Source organism: Vulpes vulpes, chromosome 1, assembly GCF_048418805.1.
Source record: "Vulpes vulpes isolate BD-2025 chromosome 1, VulVul3, whole genome shotgun sequence".
NCBI classification, from domain to species: domain Eukaryota; kingdom Metazoa; phylum Chordata; class Mammalia; order Carnivora; family Canidae; genus Vulpes; species Vulpes vulpes.
Window position 1 is genome coordinate 139,247,269 of NC_132780.1, and position 17,362 is coordinate 139,264,630.

Below are 17,362 nucleotides of genomic sequence, written 5' to 3' on the forward strand. Positions count from 1 at the left end.
CCAGCCTTGGGAAGGGAAGAGAAGGGGAGATTCCAGGACCTGGGTTTGTTTTGTCTTCCCTGAGCTCCCTCTGGCAGAGGCAGTGGCAAAGGAAGGCCTGATGAACTGAGAAACAGAACAAAAATGTACACACAATCCCCATGCCTTAGGCGGTAGCCATTTGAAATTACCAAGCTGGTCACGGGTCCTGGCAGGGGCTGGGGTGGGGGGGGCATCCACTGGCCTAGACCCAAAGAGAGCTGGGGTGGGGGTAGGGGAGGAGGTGGCATAAGATTCCCAGGAGCGGCAGTCTTGCATATAAGTCTCTGTAAGAACCTGGCATCAGAATGCTTGGGTTGGAGTCTCAGCTTCAGGCCTGACTGAGTGTCTCAGACTAGCCTCAGCTTTTCCATCAGTCAAGTGGGGTTTACCAGCTGGAGCCACCTCTCCCAGAACAGTTATGACCTAAGTTGGGATGCTGGGTATGGGAACCTCTGCAAGAGTGAAAACATGGAGTGGGGAGAGATGGCACCACTTTGTCACTGTTTACTGTCCCATTGTCCATGACCACCTAGGGTATCCCTGAATCAGTCTCCTCTTACTGTTTCTCCTAAGTTTCCTTTAAGAAAAGGCACACACATATACACATGTGCGCGCGCACACACACACACACACACACACACACACACACACACACCCATATCAAGGCCCTGGGCTGGGGTGAGCAGCCTAGTAGGAGCCCCAGCTTGTCTCTCTTGATAGGACAGGGCAGGAAGGCCTTGGGCCAGCTTTTCCTACTGGGCACCCCCTTTGTTTCCTCTCCAAAAGCCTAAAGTTTTTAGATGATTTTTTTTTCCAAAGCTTGTACATCAGATAATTCACTGCAGTGCAATGGAAGAGGCAGGTGGGTCGTCAGGATCCTACCTCAGGGGTCTCAAGAGACCACAAGCAGGCAGAGCACTTGGCACAATGTCTGGCACACTGGAAATACTCCATGATTCAGGGGGTTTGTTATGCGGCCCAGGGGTTCCCTAGAGGTCATGAAAGGCAGCAGCGGGGCCCTCTGGCTACCTCTAATACCAAAAAAGAGCAAATGGAAATCACACTCACTGCCGTTGGTAAGTGTGCACTTTTGATTGGAAGGTACTTGGTATCAGGAGCAGAAAGGTGGTCAGTGGTATGTGCTTTTAATATGCACAGATTTAAAGTGTGTGGCTCAATGCATTTTGCAGGCATGCCCCCTGGGTCATGACCATCTAGATCAAAACGGGGTCCCTAAAGGACCCTCCCCTAGAGGGTAGGAATGTCCAGTCTCACCTCCACCCCTTGGCTGAGTGTCACCTGACCCGGGACAGATATACAGACGATCACATAGGCTGTGGGCCTCTGTATCTCCCATGGAACGCAATCACTCTGCCAAATGGGACCATTCTTGGCACAGGCTGAACAATCCCCCGTTTGTGATAAATAAAGATTAGGAGACAGGCAGTGACTTAGAGGAGGAAGCAAAAGCTCCAAGAGGGGTCTGCACAGAGCACATCAGTGGCAGCATAGTAGAACTCGAACTCAGGCTTCACCCCATTCCGGCATGCAGAGCACCTGCGTTTAGAGGACCCACTGCGGGAGGCCGCAGGGAGCTGCGGGGCCACGGCCAGGGGAAAAGTGGAGGACGGACAGGTGCTTGTTTTTAAATCTCTGAACACAGGCAGAAGGAAGGGAGGAGGGAGAGGAAGGAGAGGGGAGGCAAAGGGCAGCCACGGGAGCTCCTGGCCTGCTTAGCAGCCTCCAGGGCCCACAGCTCAGGCCCATCAGCCCCACGTCCCAGCTCACATCCCACAGGAAAGGGTGGGAGCTGGCGCCTCCTGGCTGGCCCGCCTGTTGGCCCTGGGGCAAAGCACGGCAATTGTGCAGCACATGGAGAGGCTTCAAAGCCAAAGCCAGACCAGAGAGGCGCCCATCCTGCCCGGAGGGACCAGCTGGATCCTGGCGTGAGGCCTGCCCCAGGAAGACTGCCACTAGGCTTTGGGGGCAAGGGGTCATGCAGCTGAAGGAAGCATGGAGAAAAGAAACTAGAAAGGTCCTCGTCTACCCTCGTGATGTGTACAGATAGAGCTCAGCCACACATGAAGCCGCTCTGCCTGCCTGCCTGTCTCTCCTACACACACATACACACACACGATGGCATATCCCCCACCCTGCCCCTCAGTGGGCAGCTGCCTTTCTGCTCTCTTTCCCTCACCTGCTTGCCCCCACCTCCCTGACACTTGGTCCACTTTAACATCCTGCCTGTGGCTGCACTGCTTTGTTCTCTAGTCATTTCCTGGCCACCTACCAGTCTCCCCAGGTACAAGGAAACTTCTGAAGAAATCAGCTTTCTTCTGAACCTCCACCCCATCCCACCCATCAGAATTCCCAGAATGAGACTCAGGGCCCCAGAATGCTGCTTGTCCACTGACCCAACACATGCCCAGTTATCACCTGTTCCCTCTCTCAGCAAACACTCCTGAGTCCCTACTCTGGACAGGGCACTGAGCTAAGTATGTGACCTACATCAGAGCATGTGTCCCCCACAAACACCTCAGGGGACAAATAGCACCTCTGGCAGATGAGAAAACCCAGACCCAGAAAGGTTAAGTGACTTGTCCAAGGTCACAGTGCAGGAACACAGTGAGGCAGGCTTGCAAGTCCAAGTCTGTCTGTTGCATAACCATCACCAGCTCCTGCACAGATGAAGAAACCAGGGTCCTATAGGGAAGACCCCTATAGATGGATTGTTGTCCCCCTAAACTCCCAGCCCCGCCTCACTCCCCCATCCAGTCACCCTCAGTGAATCCTACAAATGGGTCCCAGGGAGGCCCCCAAATGCAGGCCAGACTCCACCTGCTGGCAGACAGTTCTCTTCTGTTCAACCGCCAAGACTGATGCATTGCCAGGGGCTCAGGAGATGAGAGATCTGGATCTCACAGAGGCAGATGCCCTGGGTCATGAGAGACCCTTGTGGGGACGGGGAGATTATATCAAGCTCACTAGAGAGAAAAGTGATTACTGAGGTCTGACCTGGACTCCAGCAGGGGTGGGGAGGGGGTTCCCCAGATATGAAAAGGGCCTGAAGCGCAGGGAAGGGACTCAAGATGGGACTCCAAGTGGCCCAAGCCCCCACAGAACTCCCCCAGCCCATCCTAGCCAGCCCGCCTCCCTCTCCCCGCCAAGGGAAAAGCAGCTGAGTTTTGGGGGATGCTAGGTCAGCCTGTACAGTCACTGATGGCCCTCACCAAGGAGGATGAGACCTGACAGTTCTGACCCTTGGGAATGAGTCTGTTCCCAAAGGGTTCGCTCAGATGCCTCCCCAAGGGCACAGTGGCATTAGAAGACCTGCATTTGGCTGTCCCACTGCCCAGTCGTGACCTCAGGCAGGTCGTGCCCCTCTCTGGGCCCTGGAAGCTGGTTGATAACATGAGAGGGCAGGACAGGATCCCTGGCAGGCCCCTTCCTGCTCTGTCTGGGCATGCTGAGCCTTGGACAGCATGGATGAAGCCAAGGCCACGTGCCCGTGGAGCCAGCCTGTGGGGCTGGGAGCAGGAGAGCCAGCTACTGCGCCTCGCAGTCACTTCTCTGCAGCCGCCCAACACGTGGGGACTCCATCCTTGCCGCCCCAGCCCCACACTGGCCTCCCCAGCCCCCCATGGCTTGGCCTACACATCGTAAATGAACTCCTGTTTGGCTTCCTTTGCAAGAGCTTAATCTGCCTCTGAATACTTTGAAAACAATTTCTTTATAACTTAAGTAACTGGATTTTGCTAAATAAAAGAAGACATGAGGAGGGGAGGGGAAGGAAGGAAGGAAGGAGAAGCCTATGAGCATGACACCTACATTGAGCCTACAGAGGGGGCCTCTAGTTGCTCAGGTACAAGCCAACAGGTGTTCATTGTTACCGGTACTGAGCACTTACCATGTACCTGGCACTGCTCTGAGCTGGTGATGTTTCTGACTTAATCCTCAATGCAAGCTTACCTACCCACCTGTGAGGAAGCTGTAATACATCCCCCATGTCAGAGAGGGAACAACTGAGGCACAGAAGAGGCTGACGATTTGGCCAAGGTCACACAGCTGGTAGGCATGAGACCTCAGGTGCCTGGTCAGGACTCTGCACACCCAACCTCCCCTGGCCCAGGCTCCTGAGTGCAGGGAGCATGGCAGTATGCTAGGTGCCTGGGTGGGGAGTCAGTCTGGAAAGGGCCCACAGAGACAGGTCACGCAAGCCCATTCATGGAAGGGCTCCAGGCAGGCAGGCGGGGCAAGATGCCAGCCTTACTTAGCTCTTATCCCTCCAGAACTATTCCCCCTTTGGTACCTGCTTCCCTCGGTCCCTGGGGCTGCTCCCTACAGCTTCCTGACAACTTCGTGCCATCTCCTCACCCACTCCCCTTGGCTACAGCTCTCAGAGCTCTCTGGAAGACACTTGGGCTTAGTGGAAGGCTCACATGTCCTGAACATGGACAGACCAGAGTTCAAGTCTGGCTTTGCCACTTACCAACCGTGTGACCCGGGACAGGAACTTAATCTCTCAGAGCCTCAGTTTCCCCATCTGTAAAACAGGATGGTGATGATGCCACCTCTCTCAGAGTAGGCAAAGAGACCCAGGAGCCGAAGTGTGTGATGCTCCTGGCACCTAGGGGGTGGCCATGAGTGTTAGCTCCCTGGCTGGGTGAGCAGCATCAGTCTGGCCGGAGTTTAGCTACATCAGGGCCTTTTAAGCCCTCACCACTCAAAGCAGGATTCCCAGGCATCACATCTCCTGGAAGCTGGTTAGAAATGCAAGTTCTCAGGACATCCCAGACCTAGAGTCAAAATCTGCATCTTAACATACATCTTAGAATATCTGTGGGTGCATTGAAGTCACTTGTAGCCCTCTGGGGGCTTGGTCACTTGGTTCCAAGCATGACAGTGGGTGAAGGGTAGAAAAAGACGGTGGGGAGGTGCAGGCCCCTGGTGCAGAGAGAAACACTTGAAGGGATGCCGGGGCTCTTCTGTGCCCCCACAGTGAACCTGAACAAACAGCCTTGATTCTCAGGCCCAGAAGCCAAGGTGGAGGCAAGAACACAGGGTTTCAGGCTGGCTCTGCACTCAGTACTCACCTAGTGCTGGGGCTCTGGCCTATGCAGGAGGGGGACTGATCCAGGTCTATGGGGAAGCAGCCTGGAGGCCCATATGGTTACCAGTGGAAAAGTAACCCAGACAGGCTGAGTGAGACACACACACACACACACACACACACACAGCATCTCCTACACACAGCATCGCACACTCATGCACACTTACCATCACATTCACGTGGCCCCAGGACTTGCCTGTCCAAAGAACAGCTCCAGCAGAGACCAGACAACTTTGAGGAGAGCGTGCACCTGCGCCCATATGCTGCGTGGTCCACAGGAGGCAGGGGGCATGTGCTGAAGCCCCCTGCAGCAGGCCTAGGACACCAATTTCTTTCCTCCTTACTGCTTTACCCTTGCTTTCACCTGCCGAAACCCCAAATCCATCTGAGCAACGAGAAACCCAAGTCCTACTCACTTAAGGTTGACATTTTAATTGGTCACAACCAACGTGCCTGCTGACCACCCTCCCTGCATGAAACCTACCACCCCAGGTTCCTGAGGGAATAAATGGCAGGGGGAGCTCTGATCTCAGGGTCCCCCCAGAGGCAGCAAGACACAGCGAAGGCTGTGTCCATCTGCACACACACAGAACAACAGCAAAGCCCACCCCCTCTCAGACCACATAACTTCAGGAGGGGCAGGGACCCCCTGCACACCCTACGCACGGAGGGGCACAGCTCTCACCTCTACACCTCCGTGTCCAGTTCAGAAACACACACCCTCCCGACCTCTTTCACACCCCCTATATAGGACCGTCTACAGGCTCCAAAGAAACCCTAAAATGTGAAGCCAGGACCTCAAGCAGGCCTAGGATGCCCAAGAAAGAACCATAGATTAGAGGATTGGTTGGGGCTCCTGAAAGTATGTGATGTCATGGGTTCTGGAAAGGCCCTCTACCCCAAAATATCTCCTCTCTGGGTCCGGAAATCCCTCCCAACCCTCTTCGAGTCACTGCCGGGTGAGGCTGCCCCATGTCGCTCACAGCTCCGGAGAGGAGGACAGTTGGCTTCAGGGTGGTGAGAGATGGGGGGGGAGGGCGCAGGCGGAGAGCCCTGGTGAAAGCCGACCATCATCTCCCCAGGGTGCCCTGGCTGTTCCTCTGAGCTCCTGCCGGGAGGGGGCACTCTGTCCCCCAACGCCAGAAGGCAGGCTCCCTAGAAGCCAGCACCTCACAGCCAGGGAGGGGGTCCTCCAAGGGGAAGGACACTAAGCACCCCGCCCCACACATGCCAGAGGAAATCAAGTGCCAACCCGACTGTCCCCTTGAGGAAGGCGGAGTGCTGGTGACTGACCAGGAGGCGGTGGGAGCCCTGAGAGAAGAGGTGGGGGACGGGAGGGGAATTAACCAGGTTCCAAAATAGCACAGTCGGTTCTGCCTCGCTTCACCCCGCGCAGTGTCTGGCAGGTTCTGCTTTCGCTCTGACTCACGCCTGGTGGGGGCAGGACAGGGCGGCCGGCAGCGCGGACAGAGGCCACAGGACAGCCACAGGCCGACCTCCGCTCACTATACGTTGGTCCTCGTCCCTGCCCAGCCCCCCGCCCCGGAGCTTCTGGGGACATCCGTAGTGGCACAAAATCAGGGGTGCCCTTGCCTGGGTCCTGTCCCAGCCCTCACCCACCCCAGGGCCTCCACAGGGCTGGCTGCTGACCCAGACCCCAATCAGGGCAGCTGCCCAGGTACACTCCGGTTGGCACCTCCACCCCTTCTCCACCTGGCAAGACGGGAGAACTGTCCTGACGGGCAACCTCGCCCCTGGCAAGAGCAGTGGCCTCCACAGCAACGTTTCCACCTCAGCCTACCTACAGAGTGAGTGAGCTGCGGCACCTGCCCATCCCCGCCGCACACACAGCTACGAGAGGAACACCACTCTTACTCTCCAAATTCGCACAGCAGCTGGCCCACCTTTTGTTCCTGTCCTTAAACACAAAAAGCACCCTTCCCTTAGCTGGGCAGAGAGAGGAACCAGGCACCCTAGATTTTATGCATGGTGGGTTGGCAGAGGAGCCTGTTACTCTGTTCTCCCCATTTCATGATCTCCCACCCACCGTGTCCTGCGGCCCCCCCAGGTCCCCATTACCACCACCACCCTGCCAACTACCACAGAGGTGAGATATGGGCAGCCACCTGTATCTGCCTTATACCTCTTCCTGGAACCAAAGTCCCTTAAGCTCCAACCTGAGTCACCAACAGAAAGCCTCATCATAAAGCCCACCTCTTGGTTCTGTATAAACCGTGTCTGTCCTCCTCTCAGCCCTCACACCAGCATGCCAGCCAGCCCCAAGAGCACAATCACCTTTCTATCCAAGTGGGGGAGGTGCATGATAGATGGGGAATGTCAGAGGTCTCAAGGTTGGCCAGTACGGTGGACAAACTCCTGCCGCCCACCCTGGCACACGCATCCTGACCAAACCTGGAGGAGAAAGGCCGAGGGCGGCAGCTGGAGAGAGAAGTCAAAGGGAAAAGGAGCTGGCTTGCCCACCTGTAGCCTGATGCCCCACCAGGCCTGGCACTGGCCCCACGTTCCCCTCCTGCCCTCCCCCCACTCCCACACCTAAGGCCTTACCTACACACCACTTCCCTCTCTTAACTCTTCCCATGCCCTCAGCCCCATAAGGCTTGAGACTGCAATGTGGGTCTGCGGGTAGGAGTAGGAGTCAGCAGGAGGGGGCCCCCTCTCCAGGAAGCAGACACAGAGCAGAGCCTTCACCAGGGACACAGGAGGGTACCCTTGAATGAAGTGACCCCCACACACACACTTCATTGCCCCCACGAATTGCATCCTGTTCCTCATAGAGACACAGAGGGAGGGCACTAGAAGACAACCACGTGGCAGCCATGGGGCTAGTGGCCCCCAGAGGGGAAGAGGCAGGAGCACTGAGAGAAAGGAAAAGGAAGTCAGAAAAACCGCTAAAATCACAGTCTCAGGATGCTCAGGCTGGGAGGGGACTCGAAGATGGCTCCGGGCAATGTGCTACCCAGGCACATCACATCCGTCCCTCCCTCTAGGAGAGGATGCAGCACAGAGAAGTCCACTTGCCTCAGACGGGCCTGGAAATGGCTGCCGGTGTCTGGCAGAGGGGAAGGACCTCGTGTCTTCCCTTTCCTCTGCTCTGAGGGCCTGGAGGGATCCTAACAGCTTCCTCTTTTTATCCATATTACCTGGGACATAGTAGGAGCTCCTTAAGTATCTGTTGAACACAATGAATATGCAGTGGTGACTGGCTCCAGGGGGAAGGGTTGGCCCAGGGCAGCTGGGAGTGGCTGCTCCCTGGCCATGGAGAGAAAGGGAGCAGAGGAAATAGGGCTTGACCAGAGGCATACTCCAAGGGACCAGGCTGGACTGCCAGGCCTGAGTTCAGGGAGTGCAACTGAAGCTGTTGGGGCACCAGCTGCCAGCACCTGCCTTTGTGTCAGAGCCAGCAGGGGCAGCAGCCCGCTGTCCCCCAGCAGCCCTGAGCCTAGGCTGAGGGGCACTAGCAAAGAGACCCCCACCCCGACACTGGGTAACCCTAAGGCAGAGTCCACACGGGTTCCCAGCAAGCCTGCACCTCAGGTGCCACAGCAGTCATCTACCCCTGAACACGCATGTTCTTGGCTTCCCTCCTTTCCCTGGTTCATTTATCCTGGCCCACTGCCAGTCACCCCCAAGTAAACTACCTGGACTCACACTCTCGCCTTAGCCAATGGGCCCTGAGGAGGCAGTCAGGCCCAGACACTGAGCAGCTAACTCTAAAGCTTAGAAAGGAAGGGCCAGAGTTGGAAGAGGGCTGGAGAAGCTAAGAGGCAGGTGTTTACAAACCCAGTCCCTGGGGGACACTGGGTACAACGGCGAAGCATGTGTATACCTAGAAATTGTCCACCTGTTAGAGGTAAGAGTGTCCTCAGAAGCAGAGCTTGTAAGATGGACAGAAGAAGCAAGGACATGCCAGGATTGCACATTATGTGGTGAAGAAGCCTCCATTCCAGGGGTGGTGATGGCCTCATGAGGTTGCTGGTGGCAAATGCCAAGAGAATTAGAGGTCCTGCATTGCCTCCCACCCCTAGGCTGCAATGAGGATAGAACTATCAGTCCAGCATTCCAGAATCTCAGCATGCCCCTTCATTCGATAACATGGCTGTCACACTCCACACTAAGAACTAGGTGCTGAGGACATCAAGGAAGGCCACTTGAGCCCACACTAAGGACACATGTTTCGAAGCAGGTAGAGCAGAACATTCCAGATGTGTTGCTTATTGTCTGTGTGACCTTCAGCAGAGTGGCCATCTTGGAGAATTTCTGTAATGATTAAATGTGAAATCCCTAATATAGGTGTTCAATAAACATCTGACGAATAGGTGGATGCCTGCATGCATGGATTGCATGGATGGATGCATGGATAAAATGCATGGATGGATATAAGGGATGGATGCATCTATGAAATAGTAGATAGATGCCTGAAGGGAGACGGAAAAGACACAATAGTTGTCTGCAGGCTGATTCCCATCTGGGTTCATAGCTTTCTGCTAAATTGAGTAACAACATGAAGGCCCATCACTCGCTAATTCATCTGTTAGAGAAATCTGTATCTCTATCAGGTTGACAAATGAAATGTAAGATCCTCCTCATGAGCCTTAGCCATGCTATTGGGGGTGGGTCATTTTCTGAAGGGGACAGTAAACTGTGTCAGGACAGGGGGCATCCTGAGGCATCTGGGTGGCTCAGTGCTTGAATGTCTCTGCCTTTGGCTCAGGTCATGATCTTGGGGTCCTGGGATTGAGTCCTGTCTCGGGCTCCCCACGGGGAGCCTGCTTCTCCCTCTGCCTATGTCTCTGCCTCTCTGTGCCCCTCATGAATAAATAAATAAAATCTTAAAAAAAAACAAAAACAAAAACGAGGGGGCATCCTCCTGGCTGAGTCTTCATCATGCCAGGTCCCTATGAGGTCCTCACCAGGCCCGCAGCCCACTCCTCAAAGGCCCAACTCCACCCAAGCCCTACCCTAGGGAAGGCAGGTCAGGGGCTTGGGAGAGGAAGGGAGAGCCACACAAAGCAGGGCATGGGGAGCAGGCCAGGAAGCCAAGAACAGAGACTGGACATGTGGGAGGGGGTGAGCAGGAATCAGACCGATGAAGCTAAATTGCAGAGAGAAGGGTTTATTGTCTTTGGAGAAACAGAGAAAGAAAACAGCCATGAGAGAACAAGAGAAACAAAATGGACTGAGCAATAAGGAAAAGTCGTACCCTGCTCCATCACCCCCCATGGCGCCCCACTGTCCGCCAGACCGAGTCCGCCAAACTCTCTACGAGGCCTCAAGGCACCTAGGACGCCCTCCCTACACAGCCCTGGGCCAAGCTGAGGAGCAGCCTTGCTCCTTCTCCCCAACACAGTCTGGGCCTCCAGCTGCTCCCCTGCACCGTCCCCCTTCCACAGAGTGTCCAACCCCTGCTCGCGTCCAGGAGCCCATGGATGCGTCCACTTGGTTGGAGATGTGTTGGCTTGTTGGTGGGAACAGCATAAATGCACAAACGGGGAAAGATGAGCCCCAGCAGAGGGAGACAAGGCTCTGGGGTAGGGTGGGAAGGGAGCTGGCTTCCATGTCCCCTTCCAATCTCTCTCTCCCCTACCTGTCCCCATGGCCTAGCTCTGGCCTTGCACAATCTTGTGGGCACTGGCCATTTTTAAGAGGGCTGAGCCAGCACCAAAGGAGGGGAGCAGACCCTGTGTCCAGGACAACAGGGTACAAGGAGGGTGGGCCGAGAAAAAGGAGGAGTTTCAGCTCTGCCTAGTCCCAGGGGTCAGAGTTCAGGGTGTAAAGGTGAGCCCAGAAAGTAAGAAATGGAACAGACCCCATGAGAGTGGTGTCTGGGCACCTGCCATCTTGCCCTGAGGGGCACGGCCATGAGGCAGAAGCAGGACCCCCATCAGAGTCTAGCCAGGCTGCCCCTCTGTAGGCTGCCTGGCCTCAGAGGTCCCTTCGGGCTGGGAAACCTGAGGAGATGGGGCAGCTCAGGACGGACTCTCAGAATAGAAGTAACTGGAAGCCTTGGCGCCCCGCCTGCAGGGGCATCTAGACTGGGGAAGGGGGGCTTTCCCACCAGTCTGTGGAACATAAGGAAAGAGTGTGAGGGTCCAGGCTCCCGCCCTCACCACATCTCACCTCTACATTCCCGTGCTCTCCCAAGAAGCACAGGAGAGAGACAATGCAGATGGAGCAGGGAAACTGAGGCACAGAGCTGCTTGCCAGCTCTGGAGGCCTGCTTTGCCCACTTAGCCTCCTACAACATCCTTGAAATTTAACTATCACACTTTTCACGAGCACATAGAGATTCTAGGCTCTAATGTTCCTGGGCCCCCTTTCACCCTGGGAACATAAACTTTCCAGAAGTGGCCTGCCACAAGTCCCCAACATTGGGCAGTGAAAAGCAGGCCTGCCTTTTCCTGACTCCTGACATGGAAGTAAGTGGTGCAGAGCCCAGGCTCTGGCCCTAAGGCTCCCTGGGCTCAAACATGAGCTCCACCGCTTGTGGTGGTGTGACCTTGGATGAGTCACCGATGCCTCTCAATGCCATGGTAACTGATATTAATGGGGGATAATGCTCTCTGCTTGTACCTCACACTTGATGACAGAAACCAATGTATTCATCTGGTTCCTCGAGTAGCTTAATGATCCTGGCCCCTCTACTCAGGACACACTTACCACTCTGATCACCAGTCCTCCTTCCTCCCCACCAGGGGCCCAATGGCTTGGGCCCTGGCAGGGGGTGCTGAGGAACTGAGGAGCCACTGCTGTTGATAGAACTGGTGCCAGGCCCATGGCAGGCACAGAGCCCAGGCGTACAATGGAGCTGTGTGTACACCCAGCGTTACCCTGGAGCAGAGCTGGGCAGGCCGGCATCTGGGGTTAGGCCAGGAATTCATTTCTCTGGAGAGGGCCTTCGCACCCCTCCTGGGCTGCACAGACAGCCCTGTTGGGGGGTGGGTAGGGAGGCAGGCACCACCCATTCCCTCAACGAACCCAGGCAGAGGAATGGGGACGTGCTGAGTGCTGGACCCTGGGGAATTAGGGAGTCCCGGATCCAGCTGCTCCACTGGGCTTCTTGCTTGTGAGGCATTTCAGACCCATTATGTAATTTGGGGCTGTGACCTCTGCTATGGGCAAAGGGAAGGTAGTCTGTGGGACCAGGAAAAGGGGCAAGAAAAGTCTGCTGTGACCCTCTCCCCCAGAAAGAGAGCCTTGATCCCACTGCCCACCCCCCTTCCATCTTGCTGGGGCCCTGGGCTCTGTACCAAGGCCCCGAGTGACCCAGGGGAGAGAAGCTGGCTCACTCCCCAGGGGAATGAGTCACCAGCAGGCTGCAGCTGGGATGGCAGGGACGGTGGGCAGGTGGAGCCTCTCCTCTCCCCTCCCTGGCAGGTCCTCTCCAGCTGGGAAACCACTGGGCTGGTGCAGGGTAATGACCACAGCATCCCAGCCTGGGCCTCCACAGGCTACTTCCTCTGGCTTAGGGGATTACATAGAGCCACGAATTGAGGCCTGGATGCCCTCCCAGTCCCCACACTGACTCCTATAGCTGCAGGTGCCAACCAGCTCCCGAAACCCCCCTGAGAAGGTGTCAGACTGCAGATCAGGGCAGTCTCCTCTCCCTGAGGCCTGTGGAGGGGGAGCTCAGGCCTCTGGCCCGCTGTTGGAGGAAGGAAGGAAGCCAGGCCAACCTATACCTCAGGTTGTGGCCAAAATGCAGAGACCAAAGAGATCCTTTGCATGAAATCACTTTCCATTCTGCTCAGAGCCCTGGCAGCTCCCGGCAACGGGAGATAACTGCCCGTGCTCCCTCACTGCCTCCATTCACACACCCCCTCACACCCTGGCATGAACGACACAAACATGTGCCCTATGGGCAGCCGCCCACACTCCCAGAAGGTCATGCACGAAAGTCACAGTGGCAGCTGCAACCCAGGGGACACAGTCAGATGCCCACCCTTCCTCTCACACCCACCCACAGGCCCCCACGTCCCCGGCTGAGCCCTAACTCCAGCACATCAGAGCCTGGGGGCCCCATTCAGAGCACTGCAGCATCCCAACTTTCACCTCAGGAGAACTTGAGGGGGCTCCTGCCTGGCTGGGAAGAGGGACCTTCCATAGCTAGGCCCACTTCATGGAGCCATATGAGCATGTGCATGTGCGTGTGCACACACACATGTGCCTGACCTGCCCTGAGAACAGAGGCTGGCCACCAGAAGGGACCTACTTTTTTTATTTTTTATTTTTAAAGGTTTTATTTATTTATTCATGAGAGACACAAAGAGAGGCAGAGACACAGGCAGAGGGAGAAACAGGCTTCCTGTGGGGAGCCCGATACGGAACTCGATCCCAGGACCCTGGGATCACAACCTGTGCCTAAGGCAGATGCTCAACCGCTGAGCCACCCCAGCGTCCCCAGAAAGGACCTTCTGAAATTGAGCCCATCACCTTCATTTTACCAATGGTCAAGCTGGGACTCCGACTGAGGGAGTGTCTTTGTTCAAGTTTATGAGCAGGGCTGAGCCTAGACCCCAGGGCTGGGGCAGCTTCAGGCTGGTCAAACAAAGCAGAGGACAGGGAAGATGGAGTGAGGGCAAGAAGGAAGACAAAGGGGTAGGGGAAGACCCGCCACCATAGGAGAGGTACTGTTTTTCTGGGATACTGCACTGGTACCATTTCATTCATTCTGAACTATTTCGTGAGCACCTACGATGAGCCAGTGCTGTGGCAGCTGCCCGTCCCAGCTCTCACTCCCTCCTGCGAGATTTTGCTTCTGGGCTTGAGTGTTGTCTTCAAGGTACCTGTGTCCTGCAGGCAGCAAGGCCAGGGCAGCACTCACACCTGGTCCAGAGAAGCAGCCTGGCAGCCCCCTCTGTACCCCTACACCCCAGGAGCATCAGTGCCAGTGGCACTCAGGAACCCCCCCTGCACAGGTCACCTCCAAGAATCAATGCCCAGCAGAGGACAAGAAGCCTGGGAAGTCACCCACCAGAGATCCCTGGGCTGTTTCTAGCAGCAGAACCTTGTTTTCAGATAAAATTTACCTAGAACCTTGATATGTAAAACAGGATGGTAAAGTAGCTCTTCCGGGATGGGGGAGGGCCAGAGCACCTGGCCTCCAACTGGGGGCCTCCCCACCCTATGAGTTCAAACAGTCCCCAAATCACTCCCTGGGGTTTGGAGGAAGAGTTTCAAAACCAGCTTTCTCTGGTCTCTTTGCGTTACAGAAGCCCAGGGGAAGCCAGTAATGTGCACAGATCACACAGCATAGGGAGAGCCAGGGCCACAGCCCCCTTCCGCAAGGCTCCAGGCCACCGTCTCCTCCCTGACTCCCAAGGCAATGGCACTACATCCCTCTCACAGGAAAGGGACACAGCAGCGCCACCCCCCAAAAGTCTTCCGGATTCAGTTCCCACCGTGTTCCTGGCAAGAATTCTATGGCCTACGATCTCCTGGGTGGCTCAGATGTTGAGCATCTGCCTTCAGCTCAGGTCATGATCCCCAGGTCCCCGGGATGAGTTCCACATCTGGCTCTCCACAGGGAACCTGCTTCTCCCTCTGCCTGTGTCTCTGCCTCTCTCTCTGTGTGTGTCTCTCATGAATAAATAAATAAATAAATAAATAAATAAATAAATAAATCTTTAAAAAAAAATTCTACGGCCTACTATCACCTCTGTCTTGCAGGTAAAGAAATGGATGTTCCAAAGGCTAAGTGACTCACTCAACCTGTGAAGGGTAAAGCCCGCATTCCAACCCACCTGTATGCCCTCCACCCCTTACTGCAGCCCTACAGAAATCACGGCCATCACGATGCCTGGGTATAACCACTCCCTCTGAGCGCCATCCCTAGCTTCATCTCACTCAGAAAAGCTGAGAAGACCCCTGTTCAACTCCAATACACAAAGAGGGCACACACAGAGCTTCTCATTAGTAATAATAACAAAAGTAGTAAGAATGCCACTACCTCCTCATATAGCACTTATTATTCATCACTTCCAACGTTCTTATCTTAGTCCTCAAAACACTATACTCCCATCCTTATCCCACAGATAAGGAAACCGAGTTACAAAGAAGCTGATGGAGTTGCCCAAGGTCACACAGCCAGGAAGCAGCAAAGCCAGGAGTGGATCCCAGGCCATCTGGCTGCACCCCTAACTACTGAGTTATACTCCTCCCCTATAATGGGGGCTATGACAAGGGCCCTAGCTTGGGGCTTGCCTCCTTCCTCTGAGGTCCCTCACTGCAGGGGTCAGAAGCCAACTGGAACCTTGGAGCCAGGGGCATGGGAAAGCCTACCTGATGAGCCCCGTTAGCTCATGTTGGAGGGGGCGGGCAGGGGGGGTGCCTGGAACACTCACCCCCCCTCCCCACCCCCACAGGAGCTGGAGCTGGAAGGATGAGATAGTGGCAGAGCAATCAAGGCCCACACACAAATAGGACACCTACTGCGTGCCTGGCTTCAACTTGTGACAGGTGCGGGAAATAGAAGACTCTGTCCGCGCTCTCCTGCCAGTGGCTCCAGTCCCCAGCAATGCCCAAAGGGGTCGCCCCTGCCACCCACACCCCCTTCAGTCCTGGCTGCACCAGATGTTGGAAACACATAGAAACAGGGCTAAAATTAGACCCTATAATGAGTCAGTGCTAAGAATAACTCAGGCAAACAGCCCTCCGGGAGAGGACAGTCTGCCAGGGAGGCACCACCTCTTCCCACCTCCCAACTGGGCCTGGTAAACCTCTCAGCCTCTCCTTCAGAGCCCACGCCAGTCCACAGAGGGCCTAGGGGATCGATACCCTAACTGCTGGGATGATAGAGACAGGGACCTGCTTGCACACCCTCCCAGCCCACAGGCCAGGTGACCAGCCACCCTTGGTGAAAGGTGGGAGGTATCAAGGAGTGAGCAGGGCTGGAGAAGGCCATCCCACTCAAGGCACAGCCGGGCTGAGGCCCTGAGATGCTTGACCTTCTTTCCCCAACCCGAACACCGACTACCCCACAGGAAAGTAGGAAACGGTGCCTTGGCTCCCTCCCCTCCTGGCTCACCTGCCAAATGGGACCAGCCCACCTCATAGGTAGTTGGGGAGCTGGGACCTGAGGGGGACAGCAGCACAGTCAAGGGCAGACAGCACGCATAGGGGCTGAGACGGGATTTAGGAGTGCCAACATGCTAGATCCCACGGTCCCAGGGTCTCCCTCATTTTTCCCATGTGCTTCCCTCACTGCCCACCCCCCACCCCAGAAATGATAAGAATAGACTTGTTGGCATCTGTACATGAACCATTCACATATGGTTCAGAGCCAAACCTCTGTCAGAGCCAAACCTATGTCAGAGCCAAACCTCTGTCACTCCAGGTGATAAGCCAGAGGATGCGTTTCATGACAGTTGAGAAGACTGGGACTCAGAAAACCCAATTAACTGGCTGGGGCCCCCAGAGTGGGATGCAGCCTTATTGCCATCCATTAGCCGGTCAAGGAGCCCCCCGGAGTCTGTGTGCTGGGCATAGCCCCATCTCCCATCAATGAATGCCCAAAGGGAATAGGACACCCTCTAGTGCTGCTGGGGCCACTAGAGGGCCAGCAAAATGTGAGGAGCCTTCCAGAAGGGAGCATCATGACATAGAACATTTCTCTGAGAAGAAAGGAGGAAGGAGTAGAAGGAGGGGATGTCCTGGGCAGAGCACATGAAGTCAGGAGCCCTGGCATCTAGTCCCAGCTTGCATGATCTGGGGAATCATTTCCTAGGCTTCACTCCAGGTCTGTTTTTCCATCTGGAAATTGAGCTTTGAAATCCAGGCCTTTGAGATACCCTGCAGTATATCACAACCACATATTGGAGGTACACAATAACTATCAGCATGTCAAAGGCTCGGACAAGTCCTGCAGCAAAGAAAACCATTTTGCTTTTTTTTTTTTTACTCCTACTCTCCCATACCTGCTTGACCACCAAACCCTTCCACAGACACATCTGGGGAAACCCTGAAATAGGACTGGGGTTCCCTGGAGTAGATTTGGTGTCACCAATTCAAATGCCTATAAAGGACAGCAGGAAACATGAAAGCTTGAAGAAGGCCCCAAAAAAATGCATCGGGGCTTTGCAGTTAGTGGCAAGCCCCCCCCACCCCCAAATTCCTGGCAGCCCTGGGGATTCAAGGAGTTTAGCACTTCTGTTCAGAACTCAGTGTTTTCATCCCAATTGATCCTCAACAATTCTGTTGAGAGGGACAAGAAAC

General features: G+C 55.3%; 1 protein-coding gene across 5 annotated transcripts in view; it reads right to left on the reverse strand.

Annotated features, from left to right (window-relative positions):
* The window catches only part of TFEB (transcription factor EB), a 55,697-nt gene that overhangs the window by 15,011 nt on the left and 23,324 nt on the right, over positions 1–17,362 (reverse strand). For 2 of the 5 annotated variants that reach the window (XM_072731935.1, XM_072731930.1), the window contains exon 2: positions 4,511–4,564. The exons of the other annotated variants lie outside the window; for them this stretch is intronic. The gene's annotated coding sequence lies outside the window, so the exon portion shown is untranslated. The remainder of the gene's footprint in view (positions 1–4,510; positions 4,565–17,362) is intronic. 5 annotated transcript variants of the gene reach the window in all.